The sequence below is a fragment of the Carcharhinus amblyrhynchos genome, chromosome 27 (assembly GCF_965287045.1).
Source record: "Carcharhinus amblyrhynchos chromosome 27, sCarAmb.v2.hapA, whole genome shotgun sequence".
In the NCBI taxonomy this organism is placed as follows: domain Eukaryota; kingdom Metazoa; phylum Chordata; class Chondrichthyes; order Carcharhiniformes; family Carcharhinidae; genus Carcharhinus; species Carcharhinus amblyrhynchos.
The window spans coordinates 14,977,734-15,002,151 of record NC_137350.1 but is presented as its reverse complement, the minus strand read 5'-3'; the positions used below and the strand labels follow the sequence as shown (position 1 = coordinate 15,002,151).

At 43.8% G+C, this 24,418-nt stretch overlaps 1 pseudogene; it reads right to left on the bottom strand.

Moving 5' to 3' along the window:
• Window positions 1-236: 236 nt before the first annotated feature.
• Window positions 237-439, bottom strand: LOC145359351 (U2 spliceosomal RNA; annotated as a pseudogene).
• Between the last annotated feature and the right edge of the window lie 23,979 nt (window positions 440-24,418).

The window sequence follows — 24,418 nt, the reverse complement described above, 5'->3', positions numbered from 1 at the left end:
GTATTGGAAAATAGTTCTGGATGCTCCGTAATAGAGAATCCTCTCTGCCATTTGGAAATGACTGAATTGGCAATCTCAATCTTCAATGCTCAAACTCAAACAAGGGGAATTTCATAATGAAAGGGCCTTTTTTTTAATTCCAATTCAATCAAATCAAGTCCAATTCAGAGACTCAACAAGTTGGGACATTCCTGATCCAAGCTGACAAGACAGGACTCTCACCTCCTGTCCTGGGCTTGATCTACATGATCCAAACTGATTGGAGTAGGCAGGCATGGCTCCTCCTCCAAAGCTTGATCTCATTTGCATCTTAGCCAAAAGGCCAAGATGCTGCTTTTAAAAATCACTTCAAATGAAGTTCAAACATAATCTAATGACTTCAACCAAGCGCAGCATATCGATACTACACTTGATCTTAGCCAAAAGGCCGAGAATTGATATGCTTTCTTAAATGCAAAGTGCACAAGCTGAACAACTCCAGATATATTGGGTCCTATGAAAAGATCTGAAAGAAAGGCTTCACTGATTTTATTTTAAAAAGAATCACAATTTAAAATAGTACAGCATATTCAGTTTTTTTTTGCAAACTGTTCTCCCCTTTCCTTGCGCTTTCAGTATGCTTATTCAGTGAATAGCTGAGTGAGAGGTGGCCATTGCAATCTATGGCCCATATTTAAAGTTTATTTATGTTGCGCCTTTGTTTAAAAAGGGCTGCAGGGAAAAGCCTGGGAACTACAGGCTAGTGAGCCTCACATCTGTGGTGGGTAAATTGTTGGAAGGTATCTTGACAGACAGGATCTACAGGCATTTAGAGATGCAAGGACCGATTAGGGACAGCCAGCATGGCTTTGTGAGTGGAAAATCGTATCTCACAAATTTAATTGCGTTTTTTGAAGGGGTAACCAAGAAGGTAGATAAGGGCGGTTGGTGTTGTCTACATGGACTTTAGCAAGGCCTTTGACAAGATACCGCTTGATAGGTTGTTCCATAAGGTTAAATCTCACAGGATCCAAGATGAGGTATCTATATGGATACAAAATTGACTTCTTAACTGAAGCCAGAGGGTGGTTATAGAGAGTTTTTTTTCAAACTGGAGGCCTGTGACCAGCAGTGTGCCTCAGGGATCAGTGCTGGGCCCACTGTTATTTGTCATTTATGTTAATGATTTGAATGAGAATATAGGGGGCATGGTTAGTAAGTTTGCAGATGACACCAGGACTGGTGGCATAGTGGACAGTGAAAAAAGCTATCTCCAATTGCAACGGGATCTTGATCAATTGGCCCAGTGGGCTGACGAATGGCAGATGGAGTTTAATTTAGACAAATGCGAGATGATGCATTTTGGTAGATTGAACCAGGGCAGGACTTACTCAGTTAATGGTAGGGCACTGGGGAGAGTTACAGAACAAAGAGAATCTAGGGGTACATGTTCATAGCTCCTTAAAAGTGGAGTCACAGGTGGACAGAGTGGTGAAGAAGGCATTCAGCATGCTTGGTTTCATCGGTCAGAACATTGAATACAGGAGTTGGGACGTCTTGTTGAAGTTGCACAAGACATTAGTAAGGCCACACTTGGAATACTGTGTGCAATTCTGGTGACCCTATTATAGAAAGCCTATTATTAAACTAGAAAGAGTGCAGAAAAGATTTACTAGGATGCTACCGGGACTTGATGGATTGGGTTAAAGGAGAGGCTGAATAGACGAAGACTTTTTTCTCTGGAGCGTGGGAGGCTGAGGGGTGACCTTATAGAGGTCTATAAAATAATGAGGGGCATAGACAAGATAGATAGTCAATATGTTTTTTCAAAGGTAGGGGAGTCTAAAACTAGACGGCATAGATTTAAGGTGAGAAAGGAGAGATACGAAAGTGTCTAGAGGGGCAATTTTTTCACACAGAGGGTGGCGAATGTTTTAAACAAGCTGCCAGAGGTAGTAGTAAGGCAGGTACAATTTCATCTTTTAAAAAGCATTTAGATAGTTAAATGGGTACGATGGATATGGAGGGATATGTGCCAAATGCAGGCAATTGGGATTAGTTTTAGGGTTTTAAAAAAATGGGTGGCATGGACAAGTTGGGCCAAAAGGCCTGTTTCCCATGCTATAAAGCTCTATGACTCTATTAGAGTCACTAATAGGCTTACATTAACACTGCAATGAAGTTATTGTGAAAATCCCTGAGTTGCCACACTCCAGTGCCTTTTCAGTAGGGAGAATTCAGCATGGTCAATGCACCTAACCAGTCTTTTAGACTGTGGGAAGAAACCGGAGTGCCAAGATTGGATCATGCGGACACAAGGAGAATGTGCAGACTCCATACAGACAGTGACCCAAACTGGGAATCAAACCTCGGTCCCTGGCACTGTGAGGCAGCAGAGCTAACCATTGTGCCAGCTTATGTGTTAATTGCTGATATAAACCCCTCAGTTATCAGTGTTCCTGCTTCTACTTTCATCCACTGATCCAGCTGCTGCATAGATGTCACATGAGGACAGGCTTATCCACGGTGAGCCATGCAATCGAACAGCAAAGAACCATTCACTTAAGTGGGCATCTGGTTCTCATAGAACAGAAGCCAGTACCCAGGGGAGATCTGGGGTTTAGCAAAATCAGGGAAAGGAAAAAGAAGTTAAAAATACCATTGATCTGGCCGAAGAAGACCAGATTCTATGCAAAACTTTTGGCAGTTAGCATAAATGCACTTTTCTGTGATTAGATAATCTTTACTTAATCACTGCAATTTTGTTTCCACAAGTTATGAATTGTCTGCAGTGTAGCTTTCCCCAGCATTCAAATCCGATACCTGAGTAGGATTTTTACTTCAAAGTTACAACACATAACATTGTACCTTTGGCAAATAATAGATTCCATGTTTCTTATTCTTATTTCTTATTATGTGTTTCTTATTTCTTATTATGTTCTTATGTATGTTCTTATTCCTTTCATCTGGAGAAGTATTTGTGATGAATGTTGGATAATGAATAATGCAACAAGACACTTTACTAAAAACAAGAGCAAAAAAACATTGCTGGAAATCCAAGATGAAAAGGTTATGTTACTAGTTTATTTCCCCAAATTTTTACAGGGGAATACGTTCAGCTCATGGTGAAGTAATGGACTTTCCAGAACTGATTTGTAAACTGCTTCTGAACGGTAACACAGTACAAAATAGCAGAAACCTGGTTTGAGCCTAGGACTTTGGGCGGCACGATGGCACAGTGGGTAGCACTGCTGCCTCACAGTGCCAGGGATCTGGGTTCAATTCCAGCCTTGGGTGGAGTTTGCACATTCTTCCCGTGTCTTTATGTGTTTCCTTCAGGTACTCCTGTTTCATTCCACAGTCCAAAGATGTGCGGGTTAGTTTGATTGGCCATATTAAATTGCCCCTCAGTGTCAGGAGATTGGCAGGGTAAGTAAATATGTGGGGTTACGGGAATAGGGCCTGGACGGGATTGTGGTTCGTGCAGGCTCGACGGGCCAAATGGCCTCCTTCTGCTCTGTACAATTCTATGATTCTATGAAGTTTCTGGTTGTAGTCTTGCGTTTTGAGGTTTTAAAAAGAGAGATTGGGATACGAAGGGAAAAGAAAAATCCACCGAGGAAGACCCAGGCAGCTGAAGACACTCCCAGCAAAGTTGGGCTGAAGGGGAGGGGGAGTCCAAAGAGATGATAACATGGGGTTACAGGGATGGGGCTTGGGTAGGATTGTTGTCGGTGCAGGCTCGATGGGCCAAATGGTCTCATTCTGGAATGTAGGGATTCTATGATTCGAGGTGAAGTGTAAGTCCTAATATCTTACTGTATACAAACCGCCCCCCAATTAACCATTCTAATATTTTGAACCACTACTGCCCTCAGCAGAGTGGATGGCAGAAGATAGTCACTTCATCAAACATTAAAATTTGCATCCCTTGTTTTCAAATCCCTCCATAGCCTGGCTCTCCCTATATTTTTAATGTCTTCCATCCTTGCAACTCTCTGATATTTGCATGTTCCTCTAATTCCAGTTTCTTGAGCAGCTTCAATTTTAATTGCTCCAACCATTAGTGGCTACACTTTCGGTTGCCCAGGCTCTGAGTTTTGGGAGGCAGTCACTGCCCTTCACCGTCCCCCACCCCCCCTCTGCTTAAACATTTCCCAGGAATCCCTGCTTCAAGGCATCCCTCAAAACTTACCTCTTTGCAAACTATCTCTAAAGTATAAAAAGACCTGAAATTACATAGTGCAAAATGATAAGCTTGAGCTTATGATCTCATGCCTCGTGATGCACCTCAGTATCATATTTTGGGTTGGGTTTTCCAGTTCCGCCTGCCGACAGGATCATCTGGTTCCCCCCAAAGTCAATGGACTTTTGGCTGGCTGGCAGCATCCAATGTGGCAGGAACTGCTGTACCGGGACAGGAAAATCCCAGCCACAAATGCTCCTGTGAAGTGCCTCAGAGTCTTAACAGTGCTGCATCAGTTCAAGTTGTTGTTAATGAGTCTTTCAATCTGCTCTCACCTCCCATTTTGCTCTTACAAATAAACTTCACTCAATATGTCAGAGTATTTATCATGGGTGAAATTTTCCCAAAAAATGAAAACCGTTCTCCCCAGAGAAACAGCCAGGTTTCCACTCCAGATCTACAGACGCTTGTTATCACGGAAAAAGCAGGGGGGCCTGTTTTGCGCTGTGAGTCCTGAGATGTTGGCCTACAAAGATGTTGGCAGGGCCAGCTCCACAGAGAACTTTTTTAAAGAGTGCCCTGATCTCAAATTGAAGTTAAAGGCACTCCTTCCCCATCATCTCCAGCATTGCGACATCAGATCAGCTCGCCTCCCCATTCCCCATCACCATGCAGGCATCACAGCCTCCCTCCCAATGCAGGCATTCCCCACTTCAGCTCCCCTACATCACACCCCCAAACTTGTCTTCCTCACTTGCCTTCCTCCTCCCCCTCCGCTCCCAAGTATAATAGTAGCCAACAAAGGGATTCCCCAGAGGCCCCACTCCTGGGCACGGTACTGGTAGTCCAGGACGCCAGTGGGCAGTGCATTCTCCATGGCACAAATCCGTAATGGCTGTCTCGCAAGAATTAGTGGCCAAAATGGGATTTGCGTCCATGGCAAATGGGGGCTGGAAAATTACCCCCATGTTACAATGTAAGCGCATACTGTCAATGCTACACTGGGTCAGAGTCAGTGTAACATTCACACAGATACTGTGAAGAAGCAATGCACAAAACCCATTAGTTTTCATCCTCAGAACCAACATGCATGGAGACCAGAATGAATTCACTGCTGAAAATTGAGAAACAGCACATGGGGGTTGGTCTGTTGGCTGTTGGATCTCTACAAAGGGTAGAATTATAGAATCCCTATGGTACAGAAGGAGACCATTTGGCCCATCAGGTTTGCACCAACTCTCCAAAGGAACATCCTTCCTCAGCCCATCCCTCTAACCCCACACATTCATCCCACTAATCCCCCTAATTAACACATAGGATACTAAGGGACAATTTACCATGGCCAAACTACCTAACCTGCACATCTTTGGACTGAGAGAGGAAACCAGGGCACCAGGAGGAAACCCACACAGACATGGGGAGAAGGTCACACAGTCATCCAAGACTGGAATTGAACCTAGGTCCCTGGCATTGTGAGGCAGTGGTGCTTAACCACTGCCCTTGCCTCATGGATGTCATCAGCGTTGTGGGATTGAATGTAGCAACACAGAGAATATCACGAAGAGTAACGTTGCCTTCTCTGCTAGCCGGATAGACTGCATTTTATTGGGATGTTTGTAATTAACCCTGTGAGACAAATTTGAAGATTTGAAAGTGAACAGAGCCATCATGTCATCACTCAAATATTTGTTTAGCTTGTGGCAAATGTTGTCATTGTTAAAGGAATTGGAAAATAGAATAGGCAGCAGCAATTTGTTGATACCGTTTCTGCAAAGTTTTAAGAGTGACAAAAATTCTTTTGTACCTCAAAGCCCCAGTGAGGCCCTGTACACCCGCAGTCACTCCAGAGCCAAGTGAGTCACAATGTGGCCCTTGGTTGCTCTTGCAGTGTGGGCTATCTCCCTTCAAGAAAAAAATTACATACAGCACAGGGTGTGTGCAAGGGAATGTGATGTTAATAAAACCCTGAAGGTCAGAGGAACAGAAGATAATTTACAATCTAAAGCTGCAGTGGGTGGGTGTACAGGGCACACGTGTCAGGGAATAGAATCATTTGTGTTTGACTGCATTTCCAGATAGACTTTGTATTGTACATAAATAAGGTTACACAGAACATTGCAGTGAAAATTTGTAATTGATGTGACGCGCATTGGGAAGTTTCTGACAGATGTGATCTGCCATTTGGTAAATGCCAGTCTTTATTTCTTTGAACATGACCGTCGGGAAGCAGCTTGACATTTTCATTCCGGATTCTCGCTCAGGGGCCGACTACAATCGACTTGTGTTGAAGAAGAATTTCCAAGTTAAGTAGGCCGTGCGCCTCAACCAAAACTCCCCCTGGCAGAAATTCCTGAGCTCCTTACTGAGACAACTTGGTGCAAAGAAAGGGTTAAATTGTCCTTCGACCGCGTGTTTAAGTTGAATGAGAGACTATTAAGAAAACCATTATAATTAGCGGACAGGCTTCAAAGCTGAAACACATTATTGTCAAGAACTAATTAACTTTCATGTATATCGCACAATTACTTTCTCAGGATATTTCGAAGCACTTTACAACTATTTAATTTGTTTAAGTGGAATCAGCTTTGTTATGTCAGCAAGAGCAGTATTTAAACTGCTGACACCGAACTATCAATTCTTGGCGCTGATTCCAAGAGGAATGTTGGCCAGGGCCTCAGGAGAACTCCCCTTCTTTGAGGAGTATCACGGGGTATTTTATGGTCACCTAGCCACTGAGGCAAATCCTCAGTTTGCTGTCACATCCAGAAGGCAGCACCTCAGACAGTGCAGCACTCTCTCAGTATTGAACGGACGAGTCAGCCCACCAAAATTTGGAAGTTGGACTTCTTTTTAATTCACTTGTGGGACATGGGTGTCACTGGTTGGCCAACATTTATTGCCCATCCCTAGTTGCCTTGGAGGGCATTTGAGAGTCAACCACATTGCTGTGGAGTCAGATATCAGTCATGATGTGGATGTGCCGGCGTTGGACTGGGGTAAACACAGTAAAAAGTCTGACAACACCAGGTTTTAGTCCAACCGATTTATTTGATAGTAAACTCTCTGTGCTTTATATGCTCTGTCTGAGGCCAGAACTCTCCATTCACCTGAAAAAGGGACTAACCCGAAAGCTTGTGCATTTACTATCAAATAAATCGGTTGGACTTAAACCTGGTGTTGTCAGACTTTTTACTGAGTCAGATATCGGCCAGACCAGTAAAGGACGGCAGATTTCCTTCCTTAAAGGACATTAGTGAACTAGATGAGTTTTTCCAACAATCGACAATGGTCTTCAGTAGATTCTTAATTCCTGATTTTTTTATTGAATCCAAATTGCACCTTCTGCCATGGCAGGATTTGAACCCAGGTCCCCCAGAACATTAACTGAGTTTCTGGATTAATAGACTCAGCGATAATATTACTAGGACATCACCTCCTCTATGGTGGTTCAGTGAGGAGACAACCTTAGACATTTTCATTGTTTTGTGGTTGGGCTCGCTGCTTGCTCTTGCCGTTTAGTTGATCCCGAAAAGCCAGCCATCCTTATCTAGTCGTCACCAGGGTTCCCTTTAAGACAGCTGAATGCGCACCCACCCGTTAATCTTAAAGGAACCACGCAGCGCAAAAAGCTGTCTGGTTCTGTAACCATAAGTCAGAGAGACGTGGTGGCAGGAGACAGAGCGCAAAGATCCAGTAAAACTCCAGAAGAGAACTGCAGTCTGGCGAGGTGCCTGAATCCTTGGAAAAAGGCAGGAAGAAAGATTGAAGACTGACGTAAGAATGGGACACCGCTGCTGCAGATAAACACACAGGCCTAGAGTCCAGACAGCAGTGTGTACAGATTGCAATCAAACAGCCAAATTACTGAACCAGGTACAAATCCAGAGTTAAGAATAAGCATGAAATCGACACTGTCACTTCCAAATTGTTCTAAATCATGGAAGGCTTGCAACAGGCTCAACACTGGGATAATTGGAGGCGTGTTTTTTCTCCTTAATAAAAGCGCTTCAGGTTTGCATAAGAATGAATGTAAGGATCAGGTCAGTACTTTACCCTACACAGTAGGTGGCATAGCAGATGATGTTATTGCAAGGCGGGATTTCAAACTTATAAGGATTCAAACTGATAATGAATCATAGAATCCCTACATTGCAGAAAGAGGCCATTCAGCCCATCGAGCCTGCACTGACAACAATCTCACCCAGGCCTTATCCCAGTAACACCACATATTTACCCTGCTAATCCCCCTGACACTAAGGCTCAATTTAGCATGGCCAATCATCCTAACCTGCCCCAGTCATGGACTGTGGAAAGAAACCGGAGCACCTAGAGGAAACTCACGGGGAATGTGTAAACTCCACATCGACAGTGACCCAAGCCGGGAATCGAACCCAGGTTCCCGGTGCTGTGAAGTAGCAGTGCTAACCACTATGCCACTGTGCCACGCGAGGAAGTCATCCAGGCATTTAATTCACAATTTGGTGTTTGAAAAAAAAATGAGCAACAAAAATTTAATAAGAGATGACATAACTGAGTGAATCCATGGATTCATTCATGAATTACCTGCACAGGCTCACAGAGAGAATTGTGACTATGAGATCCTCAGAGAGGAATTAATACATGATTGTATAGCGGTTGGGGGTTTGGATGAAACTCTTTGATAATAATAATTTGAAAACGAGGAATGATTTAACTCTCACAAAGACAGTAAACATGGTGCAAATGGCCTGAGCTTAAGAAGCAAAGCAGAGCAGCAACTAAAGCAGATAAATTGATCTGCCTTCAGAAAAAAGAAACAAGTGGAGCCATTCAATATGTCAAATGAAAAAGAGAAAGCACAAAGCCTGTGAAATCAGGAAATAGCGCAGTAAATGGGTAAGTAGGGATCAGCAATAAGTGATTGATCCAGCAATGCCCATATGATGGAATCATAGAATCCCTACAGTGCAGAAGAGGCCATTCGGCCCATCACATCTGCACCAACTCTCCAAAAGGGCATCTTACCCTATCCCCGTAGCCCCACATTTATCCCCTGACCTATACATCAGAAGGAGGCCATTCAGCCCATCGAGCTTACGCTGACAACAATCTCAGCAAGTCCCTATCCCAGTAATCCCACATATTTACTCTGCAAATCCCCCTGACACTAAGGGACAATTTAGCATGGCCAATCCACCTAACCTAAAGCAAAAGTAAAGTTTAGACGCAAGTAGGCTTACATTAACACTGCAATGAAGTTACTCTGAAAATCCCCGAGTCGCCACACTCCAGCGGCTGTTTGGGTAGACTGAGGAGGAATTTAGTATGGCTAATGTACCTAACGTTTACATCTTTGGACTGTGGGAGGAAACTGGCGCACCCGGAGGAAACCCACACGGACACAGGGAGAACATGCAGACTCCGCACAGGCAGTGATCCAATCCGGGAGTTGAACCTGGGTCCCTGGCTCTGTGAGACAGCAATGCTAACCACTGTGCCACCGTGCCAACCTGCACATCTTTGGACTGTGGGAGGAAACTGAAGTGCCTGGAGGAAAGCCACATAGGCACGGATGGAACCCACACGGGACAAGCACCCAAGGCTGGAATTGAACCCAGGCCCCTGGAGCTATGAAACAGCGGTGTTAACCACTGTACCACCGTGCCACACCTTGAATATCCCTTGAAAGAATAAATAAACAAATAATGGTTTAATCTATTGGAGTAACGCAGTCAGTAGTGAGGTCAGCCATCTGATTTTCCCTTACCATTCACTTCCATGTAAGCAGATGAGATTAAATGGCATCATATTTTAACAGAGGTGTTAACTCACTCATTTTTTAATTGAGTGATCAATGTGTCACATTAAATTCCTGGGATGAAGATTTCCTCTCCGCAGTAGGTGCTGGGGAATTGTAAACTTATTCTGTTTGAACACAAATCTTTTGCTTGCATTACATGTAACCCACGTGTATCTTCACCCCCCTTTGTAGAAGAGTTCGTATAAGATTACAATATTATTGTGTGTGAGAGGCAGACAGCCACTGCCAAAAGCCAGATGGTTGGTCTTGTGTTTCAAATAAAAAAGTGAACATGCAAACAGGAAACCACAGCATCTCCCCTCCGAAATCTCTCTGCTCCTGTTGATTGCAGCTAAGCTTATGCGTAGGCATGAAGATCTTGAAGCCAAATGAACGGCAGCCAAGGATTACTAGCTGGAATGATAAATAGTGCGCTAAGAGGCTTTCCGTATGTTTGCCAACACTCAAATACTCATCACTTAGCATCGTCTTCCTCAAGCGCTTTCAGAGTAAATGGAAAAAAAAACAAGCATGTTTTCATTAGCATTGAAGCCACCATGTAATAACAGCCCCCATTTTGTGGTCAACTATGAACCAATGGCACCTGTCATTCATTACATTGAAAGTTGCCCACAGACTTCCCATGGATTTCTGCAGCAGAATAACTGGTGGTCAGAGCACCAAAAACAGCGCTGCGATCACTATAGAGCAACTGTGTATCTCCTTAATCAATTAGATGGAAGAGTTTGTAACTGAGGCACATAGTGTCTGAACCGGGAAGTATACAGTGAGACACAATATAATCCCAAATTAAGTAGCTAAAGCACAATAAAGAGGGGGAAGGATGGGATTAAGGAAGAGAAATAAATAAGAGACTAAAAAGAAAAGAGGCATAGCTGTTTTGTATTGCACTCATCAGGACAAATGCAAGAATGCCAAATTTCTAAAGGAATAAATATTTATACTGCACAATAAAAGTAGTGATAATTGGTTGGCAAGTCAGCTCTGATTGTTTGAGCCATTGCCATGGTGAGCTATTGTTCCCCATGTTTTTGTTCATTCAAAAAAGATGTAGGCCGGAATTCTCTGGCCGTTCACAATGGCAGGAAACACATGGCTGGGAGGCTGAGGAATCTCGCCTATAGTGTCTGGACATATTCCTCTTGCTTGCAGGTAACAGGTCCCTCTGTATAAGCATACGCAGCTTCTAGCCAGTATAATGTGCTACATTGTAAGCCTAACTGATAACTTTAAATTGGTTGTTAGAACAATTCTTAGAGCACTCATAATTGTTCAGCAAATATTGGTCAATCATAGAATCAGACCTAATATTAAGGGGGAGGTAATGGCGGGGTGGTATTGTCACTGGGCTAGTAATGCAGGAACTCAGGGTAATGCTCTGGGAATGGTATTCAAATCCCACTATGGCAGATGGTGAAATTTTAGTTCAATAAAATCCTGGAATTAAAAACCAAATGATGACTGTGAAAGCATTGTTGATTGTCATAAAAGAACATTTGGTTCGCTAATGTCCTTTAGGGGAGGAAATCTGCCATCCTTACCGTCTGGCCTACAGCTGCCATCCTTACCTGGGCAGTATGGTGGCATAGTGGTTAGCGCTGCTGCTTCGTAGTGCCAGGGACCTGAGTTTGATTCCCTGCTTGTGTCACTGTCCGTGTGGAGTTTGCACATTCTCCCCGTGTCTGTGTGGGTTTCCTCCCGGTGCTCTGATTTATAGAACATAGAACACTACAGCCCATCAGGCCCTTCAGCCCACAAGTTGCGCCGATCATATCCATACCTACCAGGCCTATCTATAACTCTCAATCCCATTAAATTTCCTCCCACAGTCCAAAGATGTGCGGGTTAGGTGGATTGGTCATGCTAAATTGCCCCTTACTATCAGCGGGACTTGCTAGGGTAAACAGATGGAGTTATGGGGATAGGGTCTGGGCGGGATTGTGGTTGGTGCAGACTTGATGGCCTGAATAGACTCCTTCTACACTATAGAATTCTGTGATTCTACATGTGACTCGAAAGCCACAGCAACGTGGCTGATTCTTCAGCCGCTAGAATGCTACTCAGAACGGGCAATAAAAACTGACCCAGCCACAGATGACCAAATCCTAAGAATGAATTGAGAAAAGATTATGTCCTGAGTTTTGCAGCCATGGGTTAGTTGACTATGATGTGGGTATGCCGGCGTTGGACTGGCGTAAACACAGTAAAAAGTCTGACAACACCAGGTTTTAGTCCAACCTATTTATTTGATAATATTCTCACAAGCTTTCGAGGGGACAGCCTCTTCGTCAGGTGAATGGAGAGTTCTGGCCTCAGACAGAGCATATAAAGCACAGACAGTTTAGAGATTACTGATTAAAATGCGAATCCTTACACCTAACCTGCTGTTCAAGACCTGAAGTGGCTGATAATGTGAGTGGAAGGAGCACTGATCACAGTTTAAAGAGATGTGTATTGTCTCCAGACAGTACAGTAAGTGAGGTTTTGCAAACCCAGGCAAGTCACGGGGGTTACAGATAGTGCGACATGAACCCAAGATCCCTGTTGAGACCGTCCTCATGTGTGTGGAACTTGGCTATCAGTCTCTGCTCAGCGACTCTGCGCTGTCGTGTGTTGTGAAGGCCGCCTTGGAGAATGCTTACCCGAAGGTCAGAGGCTGAATGCCCGTGACCACTGAAGTGTTCGCCAACAGGAAGGGAACAGTCTTGCCTGGTGACTGTCAAGCGATGTTCATTCATCCATTGTCGTAGCGTCTGCAACCGCACCGATCTCCTCAGAAGGCAAACACAGGACACAGTGGACAGAGTTCCCTTCGTCGTCCAGTACTTCCCCGGAGCGGAGAAGCTACGACATCTTCTCCGGAGTCTTCAACATATCATTGATGAAGACGAACATCTCGCAAGGGCCATCCCCACACCCCCACTTCTTGCTTTCAGACAACCACACAACCTCAAACAGACCATTGTTCGCAGCAAACTACCCAGCCTTCAGGAGAACAGTGACCACAATACCACACAACCCTGCCACAGCAACCTCTGCAAGACATGCCGGATCATCGACATGGATACCATCATCACATGTGAGAATACCATCCACCAGGTACATGGTAAATACTCTTGCAACTCGGCCAACATTGTCTACCTGATACGTTGCAAGAAAGGATGTCCCGAAGCATAGTAAGAACATAAGAACATAAGAACATAAGAAATAGGAGCAGGAGTAGGCCATCCAGCCCTTCGAGCCTGCCCCGCCATTCAATAAGATCATGGCTGATCTGTCGCTGCTCAGTTCCACTTTCCCGCCCTCTCCCCATAACCCTTAATCCCCTCTCCTATCAAAAACCCATCAACCCGCGTCTTAAAAATATTTAGCGAGGCAGCCTCCACCACTTCAACGGGCAGAGAATTCCAGAGATTCACCACCCTTTGAGTGAAGAAGTTCCTCCTCAACTCCGTTCTAAACCGCCCCCCTTTTATCTTGAGGCTGTGCCCCCTAGTCCTATTGTCTTTTTTGAGCGGGAAGAGTCTTTCCACCTCTATCCTATCCATCCCATTCATCATCTTATACGTCTCAATGAGATCTCCTCTCATTCTTCTAAACTCTAACGAGTACAAGCCCAGTTTATTCAGCCTCTCCTCATAGCTCAACCCCCTCAACTCCGGTATCAGCCTAGTAAACCTCCTCTGCACTCCCTCCAAGGCCAAAATATCTTTGCGCAGGTGCGGCGCCCAAAAATGCACACAGTACTCCAGTTGCGGCCTCACCAATGCCCTATACAGCTGCAGCAAGACCTCCCTACTTTTATATTCAATCCCCTTCGCTATGAAGGCCAGCATCCCATTCGCCTTCCTGACCACCTGCTGCACCTGCAAGCTGGGTTTTTGCGACTCGTGCACAAGGACCCCGAGGTCCCTCTGCACCGTCGCCTGCTGCAGTTTTTCGCCTCGTAAGTAATAGTCCTTCCTATTATATATTATATATTCCTATAGTACATTGGGGAGACCATGCAGACGCTACGACAACGGATGAATGAACATCGCTCGACAGTCACCAGGCAAGACTGTTCCCTTCCTGTTGGCGAACACTTCAGTGGTCACGGGCATTCAGCCTCTGACCTTCGGGTAAGCATTCTCCAAGGCGGCCTTCACAACACACGACAGCGCAGAGTCGCTGAGCAGAGACTGATAGCCAAGTTCCGCACACATGAGGATGGTCTCAACAGGGATCTTGGGTTCATGTCGCGCTATCTGTAACCCCCGTGACTTGCCTGGGTTTGCAAAACCTCACTTACTGTACTGTCTGGAGACAATACACATCTCTTTAAACTGTGATCAGTGCTCCTACCACTCACATTGTCAGCCACTTCAGGTCTTGAACAGCAGGTTAGGTGTAAGGATTCGCATTTTAATCAGTAATCTCTAAACTGTCTGTGCTTTATATGCTCTGTCTGAGGCCAGAACTCTCCATTCACCTGACAAAGAGGGTAACCCCTCGAAAGCTTGTGAGAATATTATCAAATAAATAGGTTGGACTAAAACCTGGTGTTGTCAGACTTTTTACTTAGTTGACTATGTCAGTGTTGTTCCTCTGTGAACAGCTAAAGGGCCAATCTGCTCTTTAAGCTGTACGGTCAACATACCTAGCATCACATGAGCACTGAAATTCATATACCACATTACTCATTTCTATGGTAGACACAACCATTGGGATTTTCCGGCCACTCATCCCCCTAAACCGGAAAATCCTGCCCAAGGTCAATAGACCTTTGCATGGTCCGCCATGATACAGTTCCTGTGGTGGGGGTACATTCCTTGGTTTGATGGCAGCAAGAACAAATCACAGAATCCTACAGTGCAAAAGGAGGCCATTTGGCCCATCGAACATGCACTGACCACAATCCCACCCAGGTCCTACCCCCATAACCCCATGTATTTACATGCTACGCTTAGCATGGCCAATTTAGCATGGCCAATCCGCCTAGCCGGCACACCTTTGGACTGTGGGAGGAAACTGGAGCACCCCAGAGGAAACCCACGCAGACACAGGGAGAATGTGCAAACTCCACACAGACAGCGACCCAAGCCGGGAATTGAACCTGGCTCCCTGGTGCTGTGAAGCAGCACCGTGCCACCGTGCTGCCATGAGATGTGAGAAGGAGGATTAGATAAGAACATGCCTTCATCCTCTATGGTTTCAGCCCCACTGCTGGCCATGGCCCCAGCCTTAGTTCCTCCAACAATCACGGGGTAAGGACGTGGAATGGCGACTGTCTGCCCCCAAGGCTAGATTGCTACCTCTGGTTCTGTGCCACCTTGTCCTGTAAGAGAGAGCAAAATGTCCCAGGTGAGCTTATTTTGTGACTGTGCCTTTAGTCATCTATGGAATAAGCTCTGAAATTGCCTCCCAAAACCTCCCCAACTGTCTCTTTCTCCTTCACTAAGACATTCCCAAACATGTACCCATTTGCCAATCAAAAATCTGAGTATTGTCTACGTTGGCTCTGTAACTTTCCTGTGAAACACATTAGGTGAGTTATTTTTCACTTAAAGATGCTATATAAATGAAAGTTGTTGTTACTAATACATAGCTATATCTATGATACATTATGAGATTTTTATTAAACAATAATACCCATGCAATTCAAAAAACAGGTTTTCCCTGGCCCATACAACTGAACTCAGTATAAATGCTTTATTTATTATTAACTTTGTTAAAAACTTGCACAAGAACAGAATCCATCACTGTCCATCTGCTGAAGCTTAAGGTTTAAAAGTGGTGCAGTTTCTGTTTGTTGTACATATCCTGTGACCCCCTAACAGGATCATAATTTCAGTCAATGTAATACATTAAAGGAAAATATTTGGATCTCTTTTTAATTCTGTAACCTATCAGATCAAACCAAGCGCCAAAGAACTAATAAATGGAATGGAGCAATAGTAATAAAAGGCTTTTAACTGTGCTGGCAATTCTCAAATTACCAGTGGAGGAAAGGCCTTTGGTTGCCTTAGAACAGGTAATGACAAATGCACCAGGTACTAAATGAATTAATCAAAAGGTCATGACTCGGTCTTCCTCTAACTAGATACCAGCATGCTTCTCACGTCTGACCTGTTCAATGTGCTGCTGCTTTAAGACTGGATTTGAACTTGATTCTGCTAGTTGTTTTTGATCCAGCCATTTGCCCTCTCCTCCTTTGAGCACTGCTACTTTACAGATCCCAGGCAGCAACACTATACTTCCCCAACAGATCATTCATCGTGACTGAGCCTGCAGTATCTCAGCATGCTACTTGACATTGAAAGGCATGACGATTGACCTCAAATCTATCTTTTACTGAAGTCAATGCACATAACACTTTCTGGTAAGGGTCAGTGCACAGTGGTCAGTGGGCTGTTGAAGATCTGATTGAAGAGGAGGAGATTCGATTTGCGCTCTTGCTGTTCAATCGGGAATAGACAGGAAAGTCTAAACTCTGGAATTTGCTCCTGAAATCTCTCTGTCACCTCGCTTTCCTTTTCTAAGATAATCCTAAAAACCTACCTCATTTTTGGCCAATTGACCCATTAAAGTTTAAAGTTCATTTATTATTGTCTCAAGTAGACTTATATTAACACTGCAATGAAGTTACTGTGAAAATCCCCACGTTACCTCACTCCGGCGCCTGTTCTGGTACATTGAGGAAGAATTTAGCATGACCAATGCACCTAACCAGCACATCTTTCGGACTGTGGGAGGAAACTGGAGCATCCAGAGAAAACCCACACAGACATGGGGAGAACGTGCAGACTCCGCACAGACACTGACCCAAGCCGGAAATCAAATCCATGTCCCTGGCGCTGTGAGGCAGCAGTGCCAACCACTGTGCCACTATGCCACCGTTTATCACTATATGTGGTTCAGTGTCAAATAATTTTTGATATTGCCCTGTGAAGCACTTTGGAATGTTTTATAATGTTATGTACAAATTGTTGTTATTACTGTTCTATTCAAACTATTATGTCTTCCATGCTTGTAATTTTTTGCTAGATGTCAGAATAAGGTGGACATTTAATATAAAGAACCAACTTGTCATCGTTCCATTTTCATGCCCTGGGTTCACATGGTGAATCATAGAATCCTCACAGCACAGAACGAGGCCACTTGAACCATCAAGTCTGCGCTGATTCTCTGACAGAGCATCTTACCCAAACCTTCACCCCCCTCCTTATTCCCACACACACACATTTCCCATGGCTAATCCATCTAACCTACACATCTTGGGATACTAAGGTGTAACTTAGCATGGCCAAGCTATCGCTGGAATGTGGGAGGAAACTGGTGCAGCCGGAGGAAACCCGTGCAGACATGGGGAGAATGTGCAAACTCCACGCAGACGGTGACCCACGGCTGGAATAAGAACCCGGGCCCCTGGCGCTGTGAGGCAGCAATGCTAACCACTTGTGCCACCGTGCTGTCCAAGTGTTCAGAGTATGATACCAAACATCATACATTGTTTTGTAATTGCCTTGAATTTTACTCCGACTCAATGCCTCAGTTATTGGCCTCCAGTTTTGATGAGAAGCAGTTTAGTAGGAATTCTCATTTTGTGGATGGTGTGTACTGGAGTTCCTTGTTGGACTGCAGGAAGGTAATATTGATGAATTTGTGTTGCCCATGTATCACTCATTCTGTAACCTAACTGTATCAGGTGGACCTCTGAAGAAAAGACAGCATAAAATCTGAAAACTTCCAGCCTATATTTGGCTAAAACACAAGAAAGTAGCAACTTTCAATGATGATAAATGTATTTTTCTTCCTATTTCTCTTTGGGAGGCAATAACTCTCGTTTTAGCATGAACCTATGGACAGCAAACACTCTACAGCATCTTCCACAAGTTGACATTCCTTTTCCTATCTAATCTTCAAACCTTTCCTCCATTAACGTGTTCCTGACAACCTGCTTCTCTGATCTTAAGCTACCAATCATCTGAATATCTCCTTATGTGGCTCAATGAGAAATTTTGTTTGATTACAGGTCTGTCTTGGGGATGTTTTGCTGCAAGTAAGGTGCAATAGTAAATGACAGTTGCTATTGTTGACAGCATCCACATTGATTGTAGGTTGGATATTTAACCCTGACAGTTTCATCATAGCTGATAAGTGAGAATTCATCTTCAATAAACATTCACATATTTGCATTTTCCAGCAAGAATCATTAACTCATAAGGAATAGGTTAATTAATGGGGACGCTATGGATGTGGTATATCTGGATTTCCAGAAGGCATTTGACAAGGTGCTGCACCAAAGACTGCTACATAAGATAAAGGTGCATGGTGTTATGGATAATGTATTAGCATGGATAGAGGATTGGTCAACTAACATAAGGCAAAGAGTGGGGGTAAATGGGTGTTTTACTGGTTGGCAATCAGCGATTAGTGGTGTGCCCTAGAGACCAGTGTTGGGACCGCAATTGTTTACAATTTCCATAGATGATTTGGAGTTGGGGACCACGTATAGTGTGTCAAAATTCACAGATGACACTAAGATGAGAGGCAGAGCAAAGTGTGCAGAGGATGCTGAAAGTCTGCAAAAGGATATAGGTAATCTAAGTGACTGGGCAAGGGTCTGGCAGATGGACGACAATGTTGGCAAATGTGAGGTCATCCATTTTGGTAGGAATAACAGCAAAATGGACTATTATTTAAATGGTAAAAAATTGTAGCATTGCTTCTGTGCAGAGGGACCTGGGTGTCCTTGTGCAAGAATCTCAAAGAGTTGGTTTGCAGATGCAGCAGGCAATTAAGAAGGTAAATGGAATTTTGTCCTTTAGAGGGATGGAGTTCAAAAACAGCAAGGTTATGTTGCAGCTATAGAAGGTGTTAGTGAAACCACACCTGGAGTACTGTGTACAGTTTTGGTCTGTTTACTTGAGAAAGGGTATACTGCACTGGAATAGGTGCAGAGATTCACTAGGTTGATTCAGAAGTTGAGAGGATTGTCTTATGAGGAGAGACTGAGTAGACAGGGACTATACACATTGGAATTCAGAAGAATGAGGGGAGATCTTATCGAAACATATAAGATTATGAAGGAATAGATAAGATAGAAGCAGGGAAGTTGTTTCCACTGGCAAGTGAAACTAGAACTAGGGGGAAACAGATTTAGGACTGAGTGGAGGAGGAACTTCTTCACACAAAGAGTTGTAAATCTGTGGAATTCCCTGCCAAGAGAAGCAGTTGAGGCTCCCTCATTGAATGTTCTTAAGGCAACAACAGATACATTTTTGAACAGTAAAGGAATTAAGGGTTATGGTGAGCAGGCAGGTAAGTGGAGTTGAGTCCAGAAAAAGATCAGCCATGATCTAATTGAATGGCAGAGCAGGCTTGTGGGGCCAGGTAGCCTACTCCTGCTCCTAGTTCTTGTGTTCTTATAGTGTCTTGAGACTTGTATGTTAGGTGAACTAGCCATGTGTGGGGTTACGGAGATAGGGCGGGAAGAGAGCCTGGGAAAGAGCTCTGTCAGTGAGTCAGTGCAGACTCGATGGGCCAAATGGCCCCTGACTGCACTGTAGGGATTCAATGATAATCTTAACAGGGAACAGTTCATTCAATGCAACACCATTAATTAAACTTAGAATCTTATTAATCTGTAAGGCAGTGTAGTTACCCATTGAACCATACGATTGGTGAGGGGAGAGAAGGAAGATACTTGATGCTAAATATTTTGGGTGCAAAAAAACTGCAAAATACATGTTCCTCAGGTATATTTCTATGAACATTAACAGTGTTATAAAAGGGAATTAATATTAGTCTATAGTACCTCTTTGTTAGGATTTAGCTTGGTAGTTAGGGTGAGCAATCTCTCTAATTGCTATACACCAGCAGATCTTAAGACATAACAGGAGAACTTTTGCTGGTCATTATTATGAGTAATCTGTGTGTTGGAAGTGGGCACCATAGGAAATCGTCTTCCTTTGTTTACAATACATAGCGACCAGCAGAATTACTCCCCTGTGGCTCCCCTGCCATTGGATACAGAGCTCGAGCTGAGGAAATGAAAGGGACCTTGCCCTCGCAAAGCACACTTCCTCACTTTGTAACTTTAGACAGTTACCAGAGGCAGCACTGAGAGCACCATCTGAATCCATTTACAGGCTGCTCCTACATTACAGGAACATCAACAGGGCTGATCTCTGATCAGATTACAGCTAATTCTCCCACTGATTTGATTACCAAAGATGTGATTCACATCCACTGGCCAGCCAATCCTCAAAGCAAGTACAACTTGTATTTAATACGGTATCCTCTTTCCAATCCTGTCCTTTCTACAGATTTTGTTTACAGACGATTACTGTATTTCCTTTTCATGTGATGTCTTACTGACTCCATTTTATTTACTAACATTATGTATAAGATGACTGGAAACAGACAAATCAATATTTTAAAAGAAGCTCTTACAGCAACCCTCTTCAAAGACTTGCAAATAAATCTGATTCCAATTTCTACCTTTTTCTTCCATTCTTTCCTTTGTGGTTGAGTTTCCAGTATTTTTGCTCAAAGAATGAATATTTACTGATCATGGAGCAAGGCCGTATGACAAAACTGAATTGCTATTTGCTGCCAGTGCTACCCAACATTATCAACTTGTCACAATGATGGCGAAAAAAACCCCAGAATTACGTATGGACGAACTGAACTTTCAAATATGAAATGATTTTAAAAATGGACATACGAGGCAAAGATAGCTGAGGCCATCAGTTCTGGGGATGTCAGTGTCTGAATTGTGCCAGTGTGAATGATACTAAAAGAGGGACAATGGCAGTCACAGTCTGTTTCTATTCAGGAACAGATCAATGACATGGAAGCCATAGAGAAAATAACTGCCATCTCCTGTGGAGATAATGGAAGGTGATTATCATCACAGCAGGACGAATATCCTGTATGTAATGTCCCCAGACTGGTTTGTGGATTTTTGCCTGCCAGGAATGTACAAGAGACTAGGATAAAAAAAAACACCTGTAAATCTTGGTCAGCATGGACTAGTGCAGGGTTTGTCAGAGTGTGTGACACAGAACTATAATGACAACAGCTCTGGCTGTCAGATGAAAATACAAGTCTCAACCTCACCCCCTGATTGCTGAACTGAGTTAAGTCAGCAAAACTACTCCTGAAAAGGATGTAGGACAACTTCTCAGCTAAACTACAGAATCCTGGAACTTCAAAACCAACTATTCAATTTGACTGATGAAGTCAGCGGTACTAGATCCACATATCATAATGGTTGTAATGTTTCCCCACCTGCTCCTAACAGACAAGTCAAAGACTGATTCCCATATCTGTTTCCAACGTATTTTTGGATTTAGTTCTCATTTATAATTCATGTGAATATATGTTCATGTGCTTTATTATTTGCCTCATGTTTAGTAGCTAGTAAACTTACTCTTTCCTTTTAACGCGATAAAGCCTGGTTAAATTGGCTATTTCCAAAACATAATTAATTGGACCGGGAACAGATATCCACAAGGAAAGGGACCTTTTTGAAGTAATTCCTAATGTCCTTTAGGGAAGGGAATCTGCTGTCCTTACCTGGTCTGGCCTGCATGTGACTCCAGAGCCACAGCAATGTGCTTGACCCTCAACTGCCCTCCAGGGGTAACTAGGAATGGACAATAAATGCTGGCCAACCAGCAGCGCCTGTGTCCAACAAATAAATTAAAAAAACAAGCATTGTTAATTATTCACAAGCATTGAAAACAAAAGGTTGGGTTCAGCAGTCAAATTCATGTTTAAAATTTGTAAAAAAAAGCGATATAATTTGCTAACAAACTGCAAACCAGGGCAATGTTCCGCAGTCTAGACTTACCCAAGGAGAAAACGAGTTTTTAGATTGTCAAAATGAGCTGAGTGCAGTTAAGTCTCTGATGGATTTTAAATTGTACATAAATAAAAGATGGAAACTTAGCTTATATCTGCTGTGATCTGGTTTTTATATTCTGTAGATCAGATGAAACAAATATATGGGACAAGCTTACATAACTTTCAGTAAACAGTTACTGCAAATAAGGATTGGTGTTTACTGTTGGAGAGTGCCAAGACAGACGACTAAAGTTTAAAGTTCATTTCTTAGTGTCACATATATGCTTACATTAACACTGCAACGAAGTTACTGTGAAAATCCCCTGGTTGTCACACTCCGGCGTCTGTTCAGGTACACTGAGGGAGAATTTAGCATAACCATTACACCTAACCAGCATGTCTTTTGGACTGTGGGAGGAAACTGCAGCACCAGGAGGAAACCCACACCGACATGGGGAGAACATGCAGACTCCGCTCAGATAATGGCCCAAGCTGGGAGTCGAGCCCAGGTCCCTGGCGCTGTGAGGCATAAGTGCTAACCACCGTGCCACCCTGTTGCAATGCATCTTGCAGATGCTACACACTGCTGCTCCTGTACTGGTGGAAAGCACAAATGTTTTAAGGTGTTACCATGCCGCCCCACGAGGGACAAAAGATCTGCTCACAGAAACCGTAACAAAATTATTGCCTAAGATAACGGTGATTTAAAAACTTCCATTGGCTTCCATCACTTGAAGTTTAGTTTGGACCTGACAGTGTCAAGCTGGTTAAGATCTCAAGGGAAACAGGGAAATAAGAACACTGATCCAGACTGTGTTTTTTCCCCTTCTGGGATTAGATGTCCCTTTCACTGTTCATTTTAAACCAGTGCTGTATTACTTTCCTTCCCACATACAAGCATTTCTACATGACGATATTATCCTGGTGTCTGCTGTGTGATGATGTGGAGATGCCGGCGTTGGACTGGGGTAAACACAGTAAGAAGTCTCACAACACCACAGGTTAAAGTCCAACAGGTTTATTTGATAGTAAACACCACAAGCTTTCAGAACACTGCTCCTTCGTCAGGTGAGTGGAAAGAACTTTCCGCCCACCTGACAAAGGAACAGCATTCCCAAAGCTTGTGGCATTCACTATCAAATAAACCTGTTGGACTTTAACCTGGTGCTGTGAGACTTCTTACTGTGTCTGCTGTGTGTCCATGGGAGGAGAATGAGGGATAAGTGTCGGCACGTCATTCATTGATGGGGATTTGAAACTGCTACCACGGTAATTACTCTCAAAGCCCCCCATGCAGGACGGGTGTTTGTACAATGTTCGAGTACTTGAACTCTCATCAATTCTTAAAGGACAATTTGCAGCAGCTGTTGCATGGAATCATGCAATTCCTGTTTGGCCAGCTGGCTCAGGGCTCAATTAGGCAACTTACTAGCTTTTCATTTGAGGGGCAGCTTGATCAGGACTGAGCTGAGCTATCAGCAAATGTTCTCAATGGGAAATCAAAACAGGAAACGGTGCTGGTCCATCAACATCAGCCAGTGAGAGCTGATCCCATTCAAACCCTCCTGCAGGGTGGTCACTGCAGAGTCTGGAAGTGGAGCCCAGGTAAAATATTATTAAAGTTTACAAGTTTCATTGTTTTGTTTTTATGGTTAGGTTCCTTGTTAGTTATGGAGGAAAGTAAATTTATTTATTAAGCACAAGTGGACTTACATTAACACTGCAATGAAGTTACTATGAAAATCCCCCAGTTGCCACACTCCGGCATCTGTTCAGATACACTGAGGGAGAATTTAGAATGGGCATAGCACCTAATTAGCACATCTTTTGGATTGTGGGAGGAAACTGGAGCACCCAGAAGAAATCCACACAGACTACCAGAAGAAAGTGCAGACTCCACACAGACAGTGATCCAAACCGGGAATCGAACCTGGGTCCCTGACACTGTGAGGCAGCAGTGCTAACCAACGTGTCCCCCTCCCCCCTTTAAAAGGGGGATTATTTGTTATTTTTCAATCAATGACACTGGGGTAACCCGTGTTTACTTACTGGCACTTGTGGAAAAGGCAGATTAATGGGTGAGATTCCCCAACCTCCCAGCTGCATGTTTCCGCTGGTGGGAGGTGGCGCACTGTATGCTAGTGGCGGGATTCTGTGGTCCCGCCGCTGTCAATGGGAATTCCCATTGATGTCACCCCATGCTGGTGGGAAATCCACAAGTGGGGGTGCACCACTGGCAGGACTGGAGAACCCCACCAGGGGGAACGGCCGAAGAATTCCAATATTTTCCAACTTCACCAAATAAGAACCCAACCTTCCCTCCTTCATCCCTCCCCCTAACCATCTGCGTCCAAACTAATATTCTCTGTCTTTTCAGCAATTTGTTTTCTTTTTGCTAAGCCAGCTTCTTCTGCCTGTGGTAGTTTCAAAGGTTAATGAAATGGAATGCAGTGGAATCAAAATGGATTGATGCTAATTCCTGGTGTTGATGGTGAATACATTATAGAGTATGTTTGCACTGTATTGTATCGAACACCTCCTCTTGAATTCGACAGCTGAATCCTCCATTAACATCCTTTGTGTCACCATTGATCAGAAACGTAACTGGACCAGGCACA